The sequence below is a fragment of the Pristiophorus japonicus genome, chromosome 13 (assembly GCF_044704955.1).
Source record: "Pristiophorus japonicus isolate sPriJap1 chromosome 13, sPriJap1.hap1, whole genome shotgun sequence".
In the NCBI taxonomy this organism is placed as follows: domain Eukaryota; kingdom Metazoa; phylum Chordata; class Chondrichthyes; family Pristiophoridae; genus Pristiophorus; species Pristiophorus japonicus.
The window spans coordinates 65326713-65345190 of record NC_091989.1 but is presented as its reverse complement, the minus strand read 5'-3'; the positions used below and the strand labels follow the sequence as shown (position 1 = coordinate 65345190).

At 43.5% G+C, this 18478-nt stretch overlaps 1 protein-coding gene across 1 annotated transcript in view; it reads right to left on the bottom strand.

The window, feature by feature from the left end:
• The window catches only part of pde3a (phosphodiesterase 3A, cGMP-inhibited), a 572752-nt gene that overhangs the window by 431128 nt on the left and 123146 nt on the right, over nucleotides 1-18478 (bottom strand). The gene's annotated exons all lie outside the window — the stretch shown is intronic.

The following is an 18478-nucleotide window of genomic DNA, read 5'->3' as shown; positions in this document are numbered from 1 at the left end:
CAGAGTCAGCATGGATTTATGTTTGGCAAATTTGCTGGAATTCTTTGAGGATGTAGCAAACAGGGTGGATATAGGGGAACCAGTGGATGTGGTATATTTGGACTTCCAGAAGGTATTTGACAAGGTGCCACATAAAATGTTACTGCACAAGATAAAAGTTCACAGGGTTTTATATTAGCATGGGTAGAGGATTGGCTAACGAACAGAAAACAGAGAGTCGGGATAAATGGTTCATTCTTGGGTTGGCAATCAGCAACTAGTGGCGTGCCGCAGGGATCAGTGCTGGGACCCCAACTATTTACAATCTATATTAACAACTTGGATGAAGGGACCGAGTGTAATGTAGCCAAGTTTGCTGATGATGCAAAGATGAGAGGAGGACACAAAAAAACCTGCAAAAGGGCATTGACAGGCTAAGTGAGTGGGCAAAAATTTGGCAGATGGAGTATAATGTTGTAAAGTACAAGGTTATGCACTTTGGCAGAAAAAAATCAAAGAGCAAGTTATTATTTAAAAATGGAGAAAGATTGCAAAGTGCTGCAGTTCCACGGGACCTGGGGGTTCTTGTGCATGAAACACAAAAGTTAATAGTATGCAAGTACAGCAAATGATCAGGAAGGCCAATAGAATCTTGGCCTTTATTGCAAAAGGGATGGAGTATAAAAGCAGGGAAGTCTTGCTACCGTTATACAGGGTATTGATCAGGCCACACCTAGAATACCGCGTACAGTTTTGGTTTCCATATTTAAGAAAGGATATAGTTGCTTTGGAGACAGTTCAGAGAAGGTTCATTAGGTTGATTCCAGAGATGAGGGGGTTGACTTATGAGGAAAGGTTGAGAAGGTTGGGCCTCTACTCATTGGAATTCAGAAGAATGAAAGGTGATGTTATCGAAACGTATAAGATTATGAGGGGGCTTGACAAGGTGGATGCAGAGAGGATGTTTCCACTGATGGAGGAGGCTAGAACTAGGGGACATAATCTTAGAATAAAGAGCTGCCTATTTAAAACTGAGTTGAGGAGGAATTTCTTCTCAGAGGGTTGTAAATCTGTGGAATTCGCTGCCTCAGTGAGCTGTGGAAGCTGGGTCATTGAATAAATTTGAGAGAGATAGACAGTTTCTTAACCGATAAGGGAATAAGGGGTTATGGAGAGGGGACAGGGAAGTGGACCCGAGTCCATGATCAAATCAGCCATGATCGTATTGAAACGCAGAGTAGGCTCAAGGGGCCGTATGGCCTACTCCTGCTCCTATTTCTTATGTTCTTATATTCTACCTCAACTCCACCTTCCTGCACTATCCCCATTTCCCTTGATTCATTAGTATCCAAAAATCTATTGATCTCTGTCTTGAATACACAACGACTGAGCATCCACAGCCCTCTGGGATAGAGAATTCCAAAGATTCAGCAACCTCTGAGTGAAGACATTTTTTCTCATCTCCATCCTAAATGGCCGACCCCTTATCCTGAGACTGCGACCCCTGGTTCTAGACTTCCCGGCCAAGGGAAACATCTTCCCTGCATCTAGTTTCAAGATTGTGCCTCCTTATTCTGGTTTCCCCCCACCAGAGGAAATAGTTTCTCTGTTTCTACTCTGTTGAATCCTTTTATCATTTTAAACACCTCGATCAGATCACCTCTCAACCTTCTAAACTTAAGGGAATACAAGTCAAGTTTATGTAACCTGGCCTCAGAATTGAACTCTTTAAGCCCCAATATCATTTTGGTAAATTTGCGCTGTAACGCTCTCCAAGGCCAATATATCCTTCCTGATGTGCCAAGGGCAGAACGCAATACCCAGATGGGGTCTGACCAAGGCTCTATACACACTTTTCAAATTAAACCTACCCCTCTTAAGTCAAATTATTTGATAATTTAAAAAAGTCACAAAAGTCCCATTTTTCTGTTATTTATGTTGGTTAATTCAAATTACTGGATCATTCAAATTTAGTTAGTGCATATAATGACTGAATTAATCATGAGTCGACTGTACTGATCCAATTTCCTATTAAATGCTGTTATAGTCTCTGCCTCAATAGGCACTTGTTCTAAAGCATTCCATGTTCTAATACCGCTCTGTGTGAAAACAAAATTCTTCTAACAGCCCGTGACGAGTACAAATTATCAACAGATTAGCACCAGCCGTCAGTCAACACTTTAACTCCCAATAGTCCAATCGACATGAAGTTGCTTGTTGACTAGCTCACCATCTCCTATTCCTCTAATGAATCGGTCACTGGATCGCACAATGCATCAACTGGTTCATTCACCACTTGGCAGTCAGGAATCCATTGGCCAATTCAGACAAATCAGTCAACAGAGTTCGGCAAAAAAACGAATCTGATTTTATTAACCGTTTGTATTTTGTTTCTGCCAACTAGACAATACCGAACGGTCCTGATAATTTACAGTTATTTCTTACCTTAAAAAAAAGGGAATTGTCGCATATTTTGAATTAGGCAATGAAAATTACATTGAAAAATGAGAATTTAGTACTAAAAAATTGAAATCATTAGCTAAGGTAAATGAAGCAACTTTGAATTAAGAAGTGTAGGCTATCAGTGTCAGCTGTGGTTCAGTGGGTAGCATACTCACCTCTGAGTTGTTGGTTCAAGTCCCACTCCAGCATATAAATCTAGGCTGACACTCCAGTGCAGTGCTGAGGGAGTGCTGCACTGTTATAGAGGTGAAACGTTAAACCGAGGCCCTGTCTGCCCGCTCAAGTGGATGTAAAAGATCCCATGGCACTATTTCGAAGAGGAGCAGGGGAGTTATCCCTGCTGTCCTGGCCAATATTTATCCCTCAATCAACATAACAAAAACAGATAGTCTGGTCATTATCACATTGCTATATGTGGGAGCTTGCTGTGCGTAAAGTGGCTGCCGCATTTCCCACATTACAACATTGACTACATTCCAAAAGTACTTCATTGGCTGTAAAGTGCTTCGAGATGTCTGGTGGTCATGAAAGGCGCTATATAAATGCAAGTCTTTCTTTCTTTATCTTTCAAACACAAAACTAGACACCAAAAATCAAATGTAGGTAAATGAGCAAATGGTTAATTTTCACATTTCCATATCAGACGTCATGTAGACAACCAAGAAACGTCTGCTGACATCAAAACAGGGCCAATAAGCTGCTCACATCAACTCTGCAAGCCCCTCCCCCTTTAGGACAACAAGCCAGGGCTAGAATTCATGATTGCAATCAGTATTTGTATTACATCATAAATATTCATATCAAGTCCCGTAGCAAAACAATTTGTCTGCTGAGGTTTGGGTGATGTATCTTAATCTGCACCTCACTGGAGAGGAGGCACACACTCGTGGCCTGTGCTCCTGTCTTCATTCTATTCTAATGGTTTGTAATTGTAACCTCTCGTACCAGGTCAGCCTCACTCACTTCACAATACTGTCCTTGTGAGTTGTGCCTCCCAACCTTACAGCCTGTACAGTTCTCCTGATGTCACAATGAGGTTCTGTGCTGAACGGCATTGCTGAAAGTTAATTTACAAAATTGTTGAGGAGGAGGTCATCTGAAGACCTACTTGTATGCAACGTATTAGTCTGCAATTATTTTTCAACAAGCTTCAATGTTTAATCTCCATTTTAATTTTCGCAAATCCATTATTGTAGTCTTTCCTTTGATTCAGAGAGTAAACTGCATGTAATCTGCCTCTGAAGCCCGTCTGTAATTAACTCTCAAGCATAACCCCCCCCCCGACAGTTTCAATTCGCACTCCATTTAAAACACTCAAGTAGTCTCCTTTTTTCACCCGTATTTCATTTTCCGTCACTGCCTCAGTTGCAATCAGGTTTCACATCTGAAGCAGGTAGAGTGACTTTATTTTATTCTCTTTCCTGTTTTGTGCCCTCCCTGTCCCTTGTTGGGGTACAGTTCCATGGGCACTGAATCATTTGGCCTCTGGCACAATTCCACCGCACCGAATGATTGGCCTCTGGCACCTCATCTAAGTAGCCACTATCCACGTGAGCTTTATTTTTGCATATTTTGTCCTGGTATTTGGTGAAGGAATTATAGCAAGTAAATTCTGCCCTTAAATTGTGCTATATCCTTTCAATGCCATAAAAGTGTGGCTGTTCACAAAGTTCGTTATGAAAGTTTTTCTTTTCAGACTTAGTTGTGTAAAATTATGAGGGGCCTAGCGGAGAGGTCACTAACCAGGGGGCATTGATTTAAAGTAATTGATAGAAGGATTAGAGGGGAGTTGAGAACTTTTATCACCCAGAAAGTGGTGGGAGTCTGAAACCCTCTGCCTGATAGGGTGGTAGAGGCAAAAACCCTCATTGTATTTAAAAAGTACTTGGATGTGCACTTGAAGTGCGGTAATCTATAGACCAAGAGCAGGAAAGTGGGATTAGGCTGGATGGCTCTTTTTTGGCCGGCACAGAAACGATGGGTCGAATGGCCTCCTTCTGTTCCGTAAATTTCTATGATTCTATGAATAGTGAAGGTGATGGGTACACCTGCCTTTTCTTTACTCTGAGGTCAATCGGATTACATAAACATAAGAACATAAGAAATAGGAACAGGAACAGGAGTAGGCCATACGGCCCCTCGAGCCTGCTCCACCATTCAATAGCTGATCTGATCATGGACTCAGCTCCACCTCCCTGCCCGCTCCCCATATCCCCTTATCGTTTAAGAAACTGTCTATTTCTGTCTTAAATTTATTCAATGTCCCAGCTTCCACACCTCTGAGGCAGCGAATCCCACAGATCCACAACTCTCAGAGAAGAAATTTCTCCTCATCTCAGTTTTAAATGGGCGGCCCCGTATTTCAAGATCATGCACTCTAGTTCTAGTCTCCCCCATCAGTGGAAACATCCTCTCTGCATCCACCTTGTCAAGCCCCCTCATAATCTTATATGTTTCGATAAGATCACCTCTCATTCTTCTGAGTTCCAATGAGTAGAGGCCCAACCTACTCAACCTTTCCTCATAAGCCTCATAATCCTCATCTCCAGAATCAACCTAGTGAACCTTCTCTAAACTGCCTCCAAGGTAAGTATATCATTTTGTAAATATGGAAACCAAAATTGCATGCAGTAGTCCAGGTGTGGCCTCACCAATACCCTGTACAGCTGTAGCAAGACTTCCCATCTTTGTATCATCAGCAAACTTGGCTACGTTACACTCAGTCCCTTCTTCCAAGTCGTTAATATAGATTGTAAATAGTTGGGGTCCCAGCACTGATCCCCGTGGCACCCCACTAGTTACTGGTTGACAACCAGAGAATGACCCATTTATCCCAACTCTCTGTTTTCTGTTAGTCAGCTAATCCTCTATCCATGCTAATATATTACCCCCAACCCCGTGAACTTTTATCTTGTGCAGTTACCTTTTATGTGACACCTTGTCAAATGCCTTTTGGAAGTCCATTGTTTTTACTGTTACTCCCGCTGATAACTTAACAAAGATGGAGGGTGGAAGCTGGGATCTTGCTATTTTGTACACCCAGCTACTCACGCATTGCCTGAACCTGAACTACTGGGGACAGGGGGCTCTCTAGATTGGCATTTACAACAAAGGCATCTCCAAGAAGTTAAAATCAGTGGAAACCAGCTCTGTGATTAATAAAAGACTTGGAATTATATAGCGCCTTTCATGACCACCAGACGTCTCAAAGCACTTTATAGCCAATGAAGTACTTTTGGAGTGTAGTCATTGTTGTAATGTAGGAAATTCAACAGCCAATTTGCACACAGCAAACTCCCACAAACAGCAGTGCGATAATGAGCAGATAATCTATTTTTTTTTGTTATGTTGATTGAGGGATAAATATTGGTCAGGACACCGGGGATAACTCCCCTGCTCTTCTTCGAAATAGTGTCATGGGATCTTTTTCGTCCACCTGAGAGAGCAGACGGGGCCTCGGTTTAACGTCTCAGCCAAAAGGCGGCACCTCCGACAGTGCAGCACTCCCTCAGCATTGCACTGGAGTGTCAGCCTAGATTTTTGTGTTCAAGGCCCTGGAGTGGGACTTAAACCCATAACCTTCCGACTCCGAGGTGAGTGTGCTACCCACTGAGCCATAGCTGACATGTCATCAATTATCCTGTGGGTGAAATTGGTCTTCGCCAATTGCGTGAAACAGGCTCAGTGAATCGGCTTCCAGTTATAAACTACGATTGATCTCCTTTTCCATTGAAGTCAATAATGTGCATTGTGAAATGGACCACTGTTGCCCCATGAGCACGCTTCACAACACTGGTGAAGACAAATTTCACCCCCTCTATTGTTAGATGTATCACACATATTCAAACAAAACTTCAGTGCGATATTTACATGCTACGTTCATCTAATAATCTGTATATTTATTTTAGCCAGTATATTATCTAGACCATGGCACTGCCTTTCACTTGGAAGCAAGACTCGACTCCCATTTTAAAGCAATCCAGTTCCATCACAACTGTGACTGTGCGGAGTAGCAATGTAGCATAATTACACACAGGAAGGCTTTCAGTCAGAAAACACAACAAAAGGAACAATACTGCCACACAAGTCATGAAATGGAGAAAAAAAAGTTAGAACTTACAGATTCTAGCCCTTGCTACTCATCATGATACCATTGTGATTTGGGAGATGACCTTTGTGTTCACTGATGTGATGGACATCATTGCTGTGAAAGGACTTTTCCTCCCACAATTTTGGGACCTAATATTAGTATAGAAACATAGAAAATAGGTGCAGGAGTAGGCCATTCGGCCCTTCTAGCCTGCACCGCCATTCAATGAGTTCATGGCTGAACATTCAACTTCAGTACCCCATTCCTGCTTTCTCGCCATACCCCTTGATCCCCCTAGTAGTAAGGACCTCATCTAACTCCTTTTTGAATATATTTAGTGAATTGGCCTCAACAACTTTCTGTGGTAGAGAATTCCACAGGTTCACCACTCTCTGGGTGAAGAAGTTTCTTCTCATCTCGGTCCTAAATGGCTTACCCCTTATCCTTAGACTGTGACCTCTGGTTCTGGACTTCCCCAACATTGGGAACATTCTTCCTGCATCTAACCTGTCTAACCCTGTCAGAATTTTAAATGTTTCTATGAGGTCCCCTCTCATTCTTCTGAACTCCAGTGAATACAAGCCCAGTTGATCCAGTCTTTCTTGATAGGTCAGTCCCGCCATCCCGGGAATCAGTCTGGTGAACCTTCGCTGCACTCCCTCAATAGCAAGAATGTCCTTCCTCAGGTTAGGAGACCAAAACTGTACACAATACTCCAGGTGTGGCCTTACCAATGCCCTGTACAACTTTAGCAACACCTCCCTGCCCCTGTACTCAAATCCCCTTGCTATGAAGGCCAACATGCCATTTGCTTTCTTAACCGCCTGCTGCACCTGCATGCCAACCTTCAATGACTGATGTACCATGACACCCAGGTCTCTTTGCACCTCCCCTTTTCCTAATCTGTCATCATTCAGATAATAGTCTGTCTCTCTGTTTTTACCACCAAAGTATCAATTACTCCTGGTCATCAGCAGCTTAAGCTAGGTGCAGACTAAATAAAGCTCAAGCTGCTACTCTCAATATCGGAAGAAGAGCCCTCCCATGCGTGGGTAACAAGCGACCCATGACAGCTTCCCTCGTGGGCTCTTGGCGAGACTGGCAATTTAGGGACGGAAAGAATTTGCATTTGTTTAGCACCTTCACGACCTCAGGATATCCCAAAGCACTTTACAGCCAATCAACGTACTTTTGATGGTGCAGTCACTGTTGCAATGCAGCAGCTAATTTGCGCACAGCAAACTCCCACAATAAGCAAAGAGATAATGACCAGATAATCTGTTTTAGTGACATTGGTTGAGGGATAAATATTGGCCAGGACACCAGGAAGATCTCCCCTGCTCTTCTTCGAAATGATGAGATGGAATCTTTTACATCCACCTGTGAGGGCTGATGTGGCCTCGGTTTAAGGCATCATTCGAAAGACGGCACCTCCGACAGTGCAGCACTCCCTCAGGACTGCAAGATTACGTGCTCAAGTCTCTGAAGTACGACTCGAACCCACGTCCTTCTGACTCACGAGACCAGAGTGCTACCACTGAGCCAAGGCCGACAATTTAGTTCAAATCATTTTAAATATCAACTTTGTGCTGTGGACTTCTGCCCCCACCCCCTCCCCCTCCCCCAACGAACTAACTTAAGATGACAAACGCAAATCATTTCCAGAAAGATCGGGCAAAGTGCAGATAAAATAAAAATGTGAATGCTGGAAATCTGAAACAAAATCAGAAGATGCAGAAAAGGCCAATGCAGAGCAGGTTAATCTGGATCCAGAAAGAATTGGATCCTTCATCAGAACGCTACCTGCCCACCAGGATCATCTCTGGAACATCAACCTTTCTTTCTAGTTCAGGTGCTGAAGGTTAGACAATGCATCCGTTTTCTTTGACCTCTGAACTAGATTCAAACCCAGGTGCCACAGGTGGAAAAGGATTTTAAAAGGCCACAGTCTCCAAGCAGGACATTTTCAGACACAGTTGAACCCATTAGCAAAGCATTTCTCACTTGTGGTGCTCATGCAATGATGCTCAGCCTCTTTCCCATGTCAGTAACAGAAAGAGTCCCCAGTATTGCAAATCTTTTAATGGAATACTGCTAAACTGTTCAAGTAACTTGGAGTATCATAAATAAATGAAAAAATTCCAAGTTTGTTTCTAGGTTTTGAATTGCTACAAAAATTCTACTGTGACCCTCGGTAGATAATTTCCACACAAAGTCCATCAGAGGATGTCCAACAACATTAATCTTTGTAACTGGTGGGGTAGGTGTAGCAGTGGTTTACCAGACTTGTGATCCAAGAGGTATGTGGTTCAAACATTCAGCTTTGAATGACAGATGAACATTGGGTGAGATCTGGTAGTTCCCAAGTTGCTGGATGGATGACTTTAACAGAGTATTGCTTAACTGCCCATCATAGGCTGCAGTACTCTGGGTGTCAGAAGAAACCAGAGAGATCTGTTAGCAAGAAAACTAGCCTCCAGCCTCCTAGACCACTAAACAGTGGGCATCTACTAGATCAAGGGTGGAAGATACACAAGTTGGCTTAAATGCAGCTGACAGTGAAGCAGTGTTTACAGGATGCTGAGTTAGCAGCAACATGACGTTACTCCGTCACTGACCTTCACCTTATGTGGGTCTTGGTAGGGATGGTGCAGTCCAATCAGAGCAGGAGTAAGAAACTTCAGAGAGAATGTACGCTGCTATAGCCATAGATTTCAGGTGAAAATCATAAAATAACCAGGACATTACATGTACCCTGAAGAGCTGGTGACCAGAGTCCTCTGTGGTTTCAGGCACAGTATCATTCCATTAGTCAGGCAGAAGAATGTAGACTTGCACAAAGTTAGACAATGTGTCATTTTATTTCCTTGGGTCAAAATGCTTCTTTTACTGTATCAGACCGGGTTAGAAGTGACTAATATAGCCCCCTGCCCCGCCCCTTGTACATGGGTTGAAAATCCCAGTCGCCAATTCAACAGCAAGTTACTTTGCAGCTTTAATGGGCTGAAACATATCGATAGATTGGTTTCTTGGTGATTACTATTATTAATGGCCCGGAATTTGTGGTTGCAATGACGACAAAACCGTCAGTGTTCACCATCATTACTGTGTAAAACTGACAGCAACTTCTGGCGTCCACACATGTGCAGTTAAAAGGCAGAAATCCAGAAGATGTTGTCAGTGATACCCTGCTCCTCCACAGAGTGTGCTGTTGCAGTCCTCGCAGATGCAAAGCTTAGAAATCACTTGAATTGACATCACTTCTACCTTTTATGCTCTAATCGTGCTGTAAAATGCTTGAAAAAATTAAGCCTTGTTGAATGAGGTGTATCTGGGTTTTTAACTGTATACTAAGGCATAATTACTGATGACAATCCCTCTGATCCTGAAAAACTAATTTTATATTTGTGGAATGTCAAATTTTTCCATGATACAAATTCCGTAGATTTAAAAAATATATATTTGTTTAAAGTAAAGTCTGTTTATGATATTTCAGCTTCTACCTTAATCCCATGTGTCTGTTCCAATCTTTATTTTGCTCTCTGTAAAATGATTAAAAAGTATAGCATAATCAGTGCCTTTTACTTCCTGGTTTGCAAACTGTGAAAATTCTTCAAAAAGTGTTTGGTTGGTGGACATTGGAGATCCCCTATAGTTAAGTTGCAAAACAGGACCATGGGAATTATTAATGAGTATTTATACTGAGGATTAATTCCAGCCAGACATTATCTTGTTCACATCATCCAACTAGGGAAAAAAAGACGCTCGCAGCCTGCAAAAAATGATCGACTCCCAGCTGTAAGCTTGACATGTTTGGAGCAAATAGAATGGAGCATCCTCATTCTCCAACCGTCATTTTAACAAAAGCTCAGCTTCAATTTACAAAGTGCTCAGGAGGTTCCAGATTTAGCAAAACAACTAGAAATATGTAACATAGAAATACACAGAAGTTGCAACACATGAAACAGGCAATTTGGCTCAACCAGGCAAATCGTTCTAATCACAGTTACTCACCCTGTCCTCCTGTCCCTCCAACCCTTCTTCCTTCATCCACCTCTCCAATCTAATCTTGAATGTTGACATAATTTCTGCCTCGACCACAAACCCTGGAAGTGAATTCCACAGCCTCACAACTCTCTTGTGTAAAGATATATCTCCAGCCATTTGTTCGAAATCTCTTAGATTTTATCTTCTATCTATGACCTCTCATTCTTGACCCCTCAACTACTGGAAACAGTCTGCTCTGTCTATCCTGTCCCATACCTTTATCATTTTAAACACTTCCATCATAGCGCCTCGTCAACTGTGTTGTTCTAAAGAAAAATACTCAATTTTTCAAGTCTTTCTTCAGATTTGTATTTTCTCAAACCATAAATAGTTTTTTTCAATCCCATAAATCTTATTGTTTCTATGTTTTAGAGTTGGACTGCACACTTGGTGCAACAGTAACAGAATCAGCCAGCCTCTTGCAATGAGATTGGCAATTTGCACCAAATGCTGGGCAGTTCTGTGCTGTGTGCCACATGATTGAGGCTGGCACCGCACCATAATACCAGCACTGAACCAACAGCTATTAAGTTCCATGTCCGGCTGGTCGGCCAGTGTTATATTACCAACAGTGGGTACGACCGATGCCTTCACAAAGGAGCTCTATTCATGTGTATTTTGGCATGTGTTGTCCAGACCATACCTGGCTAATGTTAAGAGATAGAGGGCAGCAGCATGCTTGATAGCTAATTCTCAGATAAACACCCACCCAGAAATTGTACACACTCTGGAGATGGGCCTCTGCCCCAACTCTCCGCCTCCCCCACCCCGGCCCTTTAAGAACTTAGGAACAGGAGTAGGCCATTCAGCCCCTCGAGCCCGCTCTGCCAGTCAATGAGATCATGGCTGATCTGCGACATAACTCCATATACCTTAATACTTTTGGTTAACAAAAAGCTATCAATCTCAGATTTAAAATTAACAATTGATCCAGCATCAATTGCCATTTGCGAAAGCGAGTTCTAAATTTCTACCACACTGTGGGCCCAAGTTTCCACATGATTCGCGCCTGATTTTTAGGAACAACTGGTGGAGAACGGACTATTTTAGAAATCGCAATTCTCCACATTTTTTTTTCTGCAGTTCTAGTCAGGTAGAACAGTTCGAGTTTAGAACAGAATTTTTTCTTCAAAAGGGGGCGTGTCCGGCCACTGACGCCTGATTTGAAAGTTTCCACAGTGAAAATGTACTCCAAACTAAAGTAGAATGGAGCCAGTGAAGATTTTTGTAGAACTGAAAAAACCTGTTATACACATTAAAAAATCAGATGCAGGTTACAAATTAGGCGTCCAGAACGAGGGGGGAGGGGGGGAAGGGAACTCATTAAATTCGACAATAAATCCTTATTTATACTTCTACAAATAAATCCAACCTGAATAAACATTTATAAGCCAAGAAAAGATTAAATAAACCATCTTCCTACCTGTGTGAAAGTGCTTCAGCCAGGGAGAATTCTGCAGCCGTTCGTGCCGCTGAGCGGGAAGGGGAGGGAGAGGGAGAGGGAGAGGGAGAGGGAGAAGAGAGAGAGAGGGAGAGGGGAGGGGAGGGGGAGGGGGGAGGGAGGGGGAGGGAGGGAGGGAGGGAGGGGCAGAGGGTCGGGGAACAGGAGCGCGGGTCAGGGGGGGGAGGAGGGGGAGCGGGTCGCGGGTCGGGGGGGGGAGGAGAGGGAGCGGGTCTCGGGTCGGGGGGGGGAGCGGGTCTTGGGTCGGGGGGGAGCGGGTGTCGGGTCGGGTCGGTGCGGGGGAGCGGGTGTCGGGTCGGGGGGGGGGGAGCGGGTGTCGGGTCGGGGGGGGGGCGGGAGCGGGTGTCGGGTCGGGGTGGGGGGGGGAAAGCAGGTGTCGGGTCGGGTCTGGTCGGCGGGGGGCGGGGGGGGGGAGCGGGTGTCGGGTCTTGTCGGGGACGGGGAGCAGGAGCTGGCCGTGGGAGTAGCCTCATTCACGCAGCCCCAGTGAGGCCATTGGGCCAGGGCTAGGGGCTGCGTGCTTCGGGCCCCTCCCACACAGTTCCACGCCTGGAGCTACTGCACTTGCGTGCCGACTGTAGCGCGCATGTGCAGAGGTCCCGGCACTGTTTTCAGCGCCGGGACCTGGCTCCGCCCCCCCACAGCTCGTGCTGGCTGCGCCGAGGGCCAGAGGACCTGTAAGTAGGTGGAGAATATCGAGGATTTTTCTAGGCGCCGTTTTAGGCGCGAAAAACGGGCGCCCAGCTCGGAGGGGCGCCCGTTTTTTTTCTTGTGGAAACTTGGGCCCATTGTGTGTAGAAGTGTTTCCTAATTTCACTCCTGAAAGGTCTGACTCTAATCCCAAACAGCGGAAATGGTTAATCTGTTCATACCCTATCTGTTCCCCTTAATATCTTGAAAACTTCAATCAGATCACCCCTTCTAAATTCTGGAGAATACAAATCTAATTTGTGTAATCTCTCCTCGTAACTTAACTCTTGCTCTTCTCGATCATGGTCTTTTCTCTCCCTTCGTTATGTATGCTTACTCAAAGCATTAAAAAAAAATCAAAAATAAGTTTACAATACTCCCAGGAAACCCTATGGGCCTTTTGGGTACTAATAACACATGCTTTGTACAGGACTAAAGTTATACTATACTGGGTGAAACATGCATCCCACTAGTTATGGTTTCACTGTTCTTGCATCAGTGTGCTTGAGAATCACATATCCAATCTGACTCCTGCGTCAATGCACGCTCAAAGCCAGAGCAACAGCACTATGTTACCATAGCGACAGCACAATGGTAGCCTGCGGCTACCCAATACCCATTTCATGTTGGGCCTATACAGCCGGCAGCGAAAGGATCTTTTTCTTTCATTGATTGTTGCTTCATTCAAATTCCAAAGGTGAAAGCACAGAGTTCGAAGACACTTAGGCCCATAAAACAAATTGGAATTTTAAACACAATCACCTTCCTCACTGACAGTAGAATCAGCAGGTTGTGAACTTAAGCCCCACTCCAGAACTGCTGCATTGTTGGAGGGATCATATTTTGGGTAAGGTATTAAACCAAGGCCCTGTTTACCTATTCAGGTGAATATGAAAGGTCCCATAGTAAGATGAGCAGGGAGTTCTCCTGGGGTTCTAACCAACATTCCTCCCACAATCTAAAACAAACAATCTGGTCCTTTATCTCATTGCTGTTTGTGAGACCTTGCTATGCACAAATTGCCTGCTGCATTAATCTACTCAAGAACAGTGACTACACTTCAAAAGCAATCCATTCATTGTAATGAGCTCTCGTTATCCTGAGGACATGATAAGACATTATATAAATCTACTGCTGGGAATGCTCACACAATCATATCTCCAAGTTTAAAGTCAATAACCATTGCTAAAAATTAATTTTACCAACAGCTGTCCTGCGTATCTAGATCTGTGTCATTGTTGGAGTTTCATTTGAACACTGTTGTGCTCATAAATTGTGGGGATGACTTTAGAGTGCTGGACACAAAGTCCCCACTCCCCTAAAAATGCTGCATCTGCGCCAAAGTAAAAACCTATTCTTGGCAAGACTGTTCCCCGGCCCCTCCCGGCCCCAGACTTACCCTGCTTGGCAGACAGTCGTGAGATGACAGGAGATTAGAAGAACAGATAAAAGAAAGTGCCAGTTGGGAGGAGTGATGTACGATTCCAATAAATCTGCTTAACTTGGAGACGTAGTGACTCCCTCTTCAGTACCTCATGTGTGCCTGAATCACCTTTCAATGCCAGAACACTCCAAAAATTAATGCAGCCAGACTCTGTTGTTGGGACCAAGACATGGTACAAGAGAAACAATCTAATTACAAGCAGAAGTTATGCTTCAACATAACAAGCAGCTATTTAATGGATCACTGAGTTTAGATCCACTGTGTGGCATTTATCTTTGTGGGTCAGCTCTCCCTAGAGAGTTGTTTTAGCACAACATAAAATGTTCCTCAATAAACAATTGGTTCCTGTTCCACTTTCTGTGCTGTCAGAGAACATTCTAATACGTCAGGAGCATGCAGAAGTTTGGTCTCTGTGCAGTCCATTCTAATCTCTTTGGTTTCCCTAAAGTCACAGAGTGATCTACTGAATGGGAGACAGTGCTCCATCATTATAAACTGCATTCAAATGGGCCAACCAAAATTACTGTGGTATAAAAGGGTTCCTTTATAAAGAAGGAAATTGTTTTGCACATTGGAGTGTTACTCTGATGAAAATGTGATGCTTCATTTTCAGACATGAGCTGAACAAAACCTTTATGAATAATGTCAATTATTTTTATGAGTACATTCAAGTCTTCAATTTGAGAGGTTACACAATTTTCTTTCTATTCGCTCATTCTTGGGATGTGGGCATCGCTAGCAAGGCCGACATTTATTTCCCATCCCTAGTTGCTGGTTTTTGATCCAACTTTGTGTCTTGCAAGGCACAAAGGGCAGTTAATAGTCAGCCACATTGGTGTGGGCCTGGAGCCACATACCGGCCAGACTGGGTAAAGACAGCAGATTTCCTTCCCTAAAGGACATTAGTGAATCAGTTGGGTTTTTACGACAACCCGACAGCTTCTTGGTCACTTTTACTGATACTGGCTTTTTACACAGAATTCAATTTCCCAAATGGCCACGGTGGGATTTGAACTTTTGTTCCCTGGATTATTAGTTGAGTAATATACCCAGTACATTATCGCACCCCTCACTTGGTAATAATGATGAACTGATCAAAGTAGGATCTGTATATATTGATCAACCCACTAATAAGGTAACTGAACAAGGCCTTGTTTTGTTGCAGTAGGCTACATCTCAAGGGACCAGCGCATTAAGCAATGTGCAGATTCCTTTCAACATCTCGCCAATCAGAAAAATCTCTTATTTAGAACTTTCTGAAGAGGAAAAATGGTTTATATGAATATCCTCACAAAGCAATAAACAATGTTTAAATTCCTGGTGGCCACAAGTGAATTTGGCTGAGAGCCTGTGGTCTTCAAAGATATTGAAACCTGCGCAATTGGCCGAGCCCAACCAGCTGAAACTAAGTAAATTTATAGGCAGCTTGCCAGTAGGTCCATAGTACTTCAGATCTCGGGCCTTGAGAAATTATAGGGACATCCTGAGGCTCAGGAACATTTTCATCTCCCAATGTTGGGAGTCAAGTCAAGAATCTGTCCACTTCTTTTTGGAAGGCTTCACCAAGCCCATATTTGATGTTAACCCCATTCCATAAATTAGCAGCTCAGAAAATATATCTGTGGGTAAATTTAGCTAGTTCATCTTTAGAAGAACACTGAATATCGAGAGGTTTTGGGCACCGCACCGAAGAAAGGATATGTTGGCCTTGGAAGGAGTGCAGTGCAGATTCACCAGAAGGTTTCTAGGGCTCCAAGGGTTAGATTATGAGGAGCGATTACATAGAGTAGGCTTGCATCCCCTGGAATATAGATGGTTACCCACAAATTGATATGGGTGAGTTTTTTTTAAAGAATCTGAAAGGAACTAATAGGGTAGATCAAGAGAAACTTTTTCCACTGGTGGACAAGTTTAGGACAAGGGGACATAATCTTAAAATCAAAGCCAGGCCATTCAGGAGAGAAGTTAGGAAACATTTCTTCACGCAAAGGATGGTAAAAGTGTGGAATTCTCTTCCACAAAAAACAGAAGAATGTTAGCTGAATGAATCATTTTAAATCTGAGACTGATAGATTTTTGCTAGGATATTAAGGGATACGGTGCCAAGGCGGGTGGATGGAGTTCAGAAAAAGATCAGCCATGATCTCATTGAATGGCAGAACAGGCTCGAATGGGGCTGAATGGGCTAGTCCTGTTCCTATGTTCCTATGAGAGGTCGTTGACCTGAATTGTTAACTCTGTTTCTCTCTCCACAGATGCTGCCTGACCTGCTGAGTGTTTCCAGCATTCTCTGTTTTAATTTCAAAGAGTCAATGTTTATTGTCCAATGGTTTAACTGTTTTATGGATCTGTGGATTCAAAGTTTGAAAAGTTTTGCACAAAGCAGTGAATGTGGAGAAAGCCACAAGAAAGGTTTAGCAAGATATGTCGAACTGCAGTGAGCATCTGCTGAGTTACTAGACTGTGAAACTACCAGATGCTGGAGAGGAGGGCGTTCCAGAAGCCATTAACTTTTAAAGGTACACCCATTATCCTCACCTTCCGTCAGTTATTCCAGGAATCTTTCACAGAGAAACCGCTGCCTTGATCGTATGGCCAGATTTGACATCAACATGAACTGCATTGTCTTTTAATTGGGGAAATTCTGAGGCAACAGTGCCAGACTCTGAATTCCACAGTATCTTCTGCTTCAATTTACACCAAGTAACAGGCCTGCCACACTTCAGGACAAAATGTACAGCATTGTTTGTGTAATAAATTAGACAGTGCTTTGAAAAGGGTAACATATAACCCCCACCTTTATTCCCTGCTCTAAAGATTTAAATGCTTTAATCTATATAGCTCCTCGACGTAACCTTATTTGTAGATCACACCGGTTTCTCCAATTGCCATTCAGTTCCCATGCAGAAGGAGCTTTTGTCCCTCTGCATATTGGCGATTGTAATGTATTTGCTTCATGGGTTCTTTGCTTAAGAATTCATAGCTACTAAGAACTAGTTGGTTTATTAGCAATAGGTTTAACAATCACACTACACATTACCAGTCCATCCACCAGGCTCACAACGACCTGCCTCATTGTGGATCTCCTGAACCCAACTGGCTGGGATTTTATTGAGTCTTGTGAACATCACGTGACTGGCTAAGCCACTCCCAACTCAACAGCTCAGCAACTATTTTGTAGAAAACAAAATAAACATTATATCAAGTGCCCCTGATTAAAAGGGGGAAGACACTCCAAACACTTTTCAAGTGCCCTTTTTTTTTTAAGGGCACTAAAAAACACAAATTTTACAAGTGCCCCCTGGCTAAAAGGGGGGAGGGGCACTAAAACCCAGCAATAAGACAAATTAAACTTTAAACCCTAATAATCAAATTAAAATTTGGTTGCCGGGAGTGATGATGCATTCAGTCCCTCTGGCGCCCACCTCTCACGGAAGGTCGCGAGCATACCGGTGGACACCGCGCGCTCCATCTCCAGGGACACCCTGGCTCGCATGTAAGCGCGGAAGAGAGGCAGGTAGACAACAGCTCAACAAACCTATGAGCATACTCACAGGTGTATACATTATATGGCGAGAAAGCAGGAATGGGGTACTGAAGTTGCATGTTCAGCCATGAACTCATTGAATGGCGGTGCAGGCTCGAAGGGCCGAATGGCCTACTCCTGCACCTATTTTCTATTACAGTGTTGGGCTAAGCACATGAATTAGGCCAAAGTGGGCTGGTGTGAATAACGTATTTTTTTTCTATTATCTTCTTAATTTGGCTTGGCATCCATACCCAGTACAACTGACACAGGAGAGATAATTTTTTTTAGTAATTAAAGCAGATGAATTGTAGCCTTATTTGCAATGCTGTGGTCTGTATGGCCAGAATCTTACCAGCCATGAGACTGTGAGTCAAAATGGCCGTGATTGACAGTGGGGTGGAAGTCTGCTTTAAACTCGCCTCCATGTGAATTTCCAAAGTCCCGCTGGCTTTGACTACAGTTTGCAGACCCGGCCCTAAGCAACATGTCAAGCAATTGTGCTAGTTAACCAGCTGCTTAATGCTATTTAAGCAGCTTGCTAATGTCCCTTGGGTATCACATCAGGTAAGTGTGTCGGGTTCTCAACAACTCTGCATTGGTTCAATTTCCAATCAAAGGAGCTGGAGCCTTCAGGATATGGGATACATTTTTCAGCTTTATGCAGGTTTGAAACATTTGCAGTGAACTCTCTATCCAGTGTCACCTCCTTGAAGCAACCTCTCTCACCATTGACAGATTGCATTCGTCATTTCAACTTCACCTGCCATCTATTCC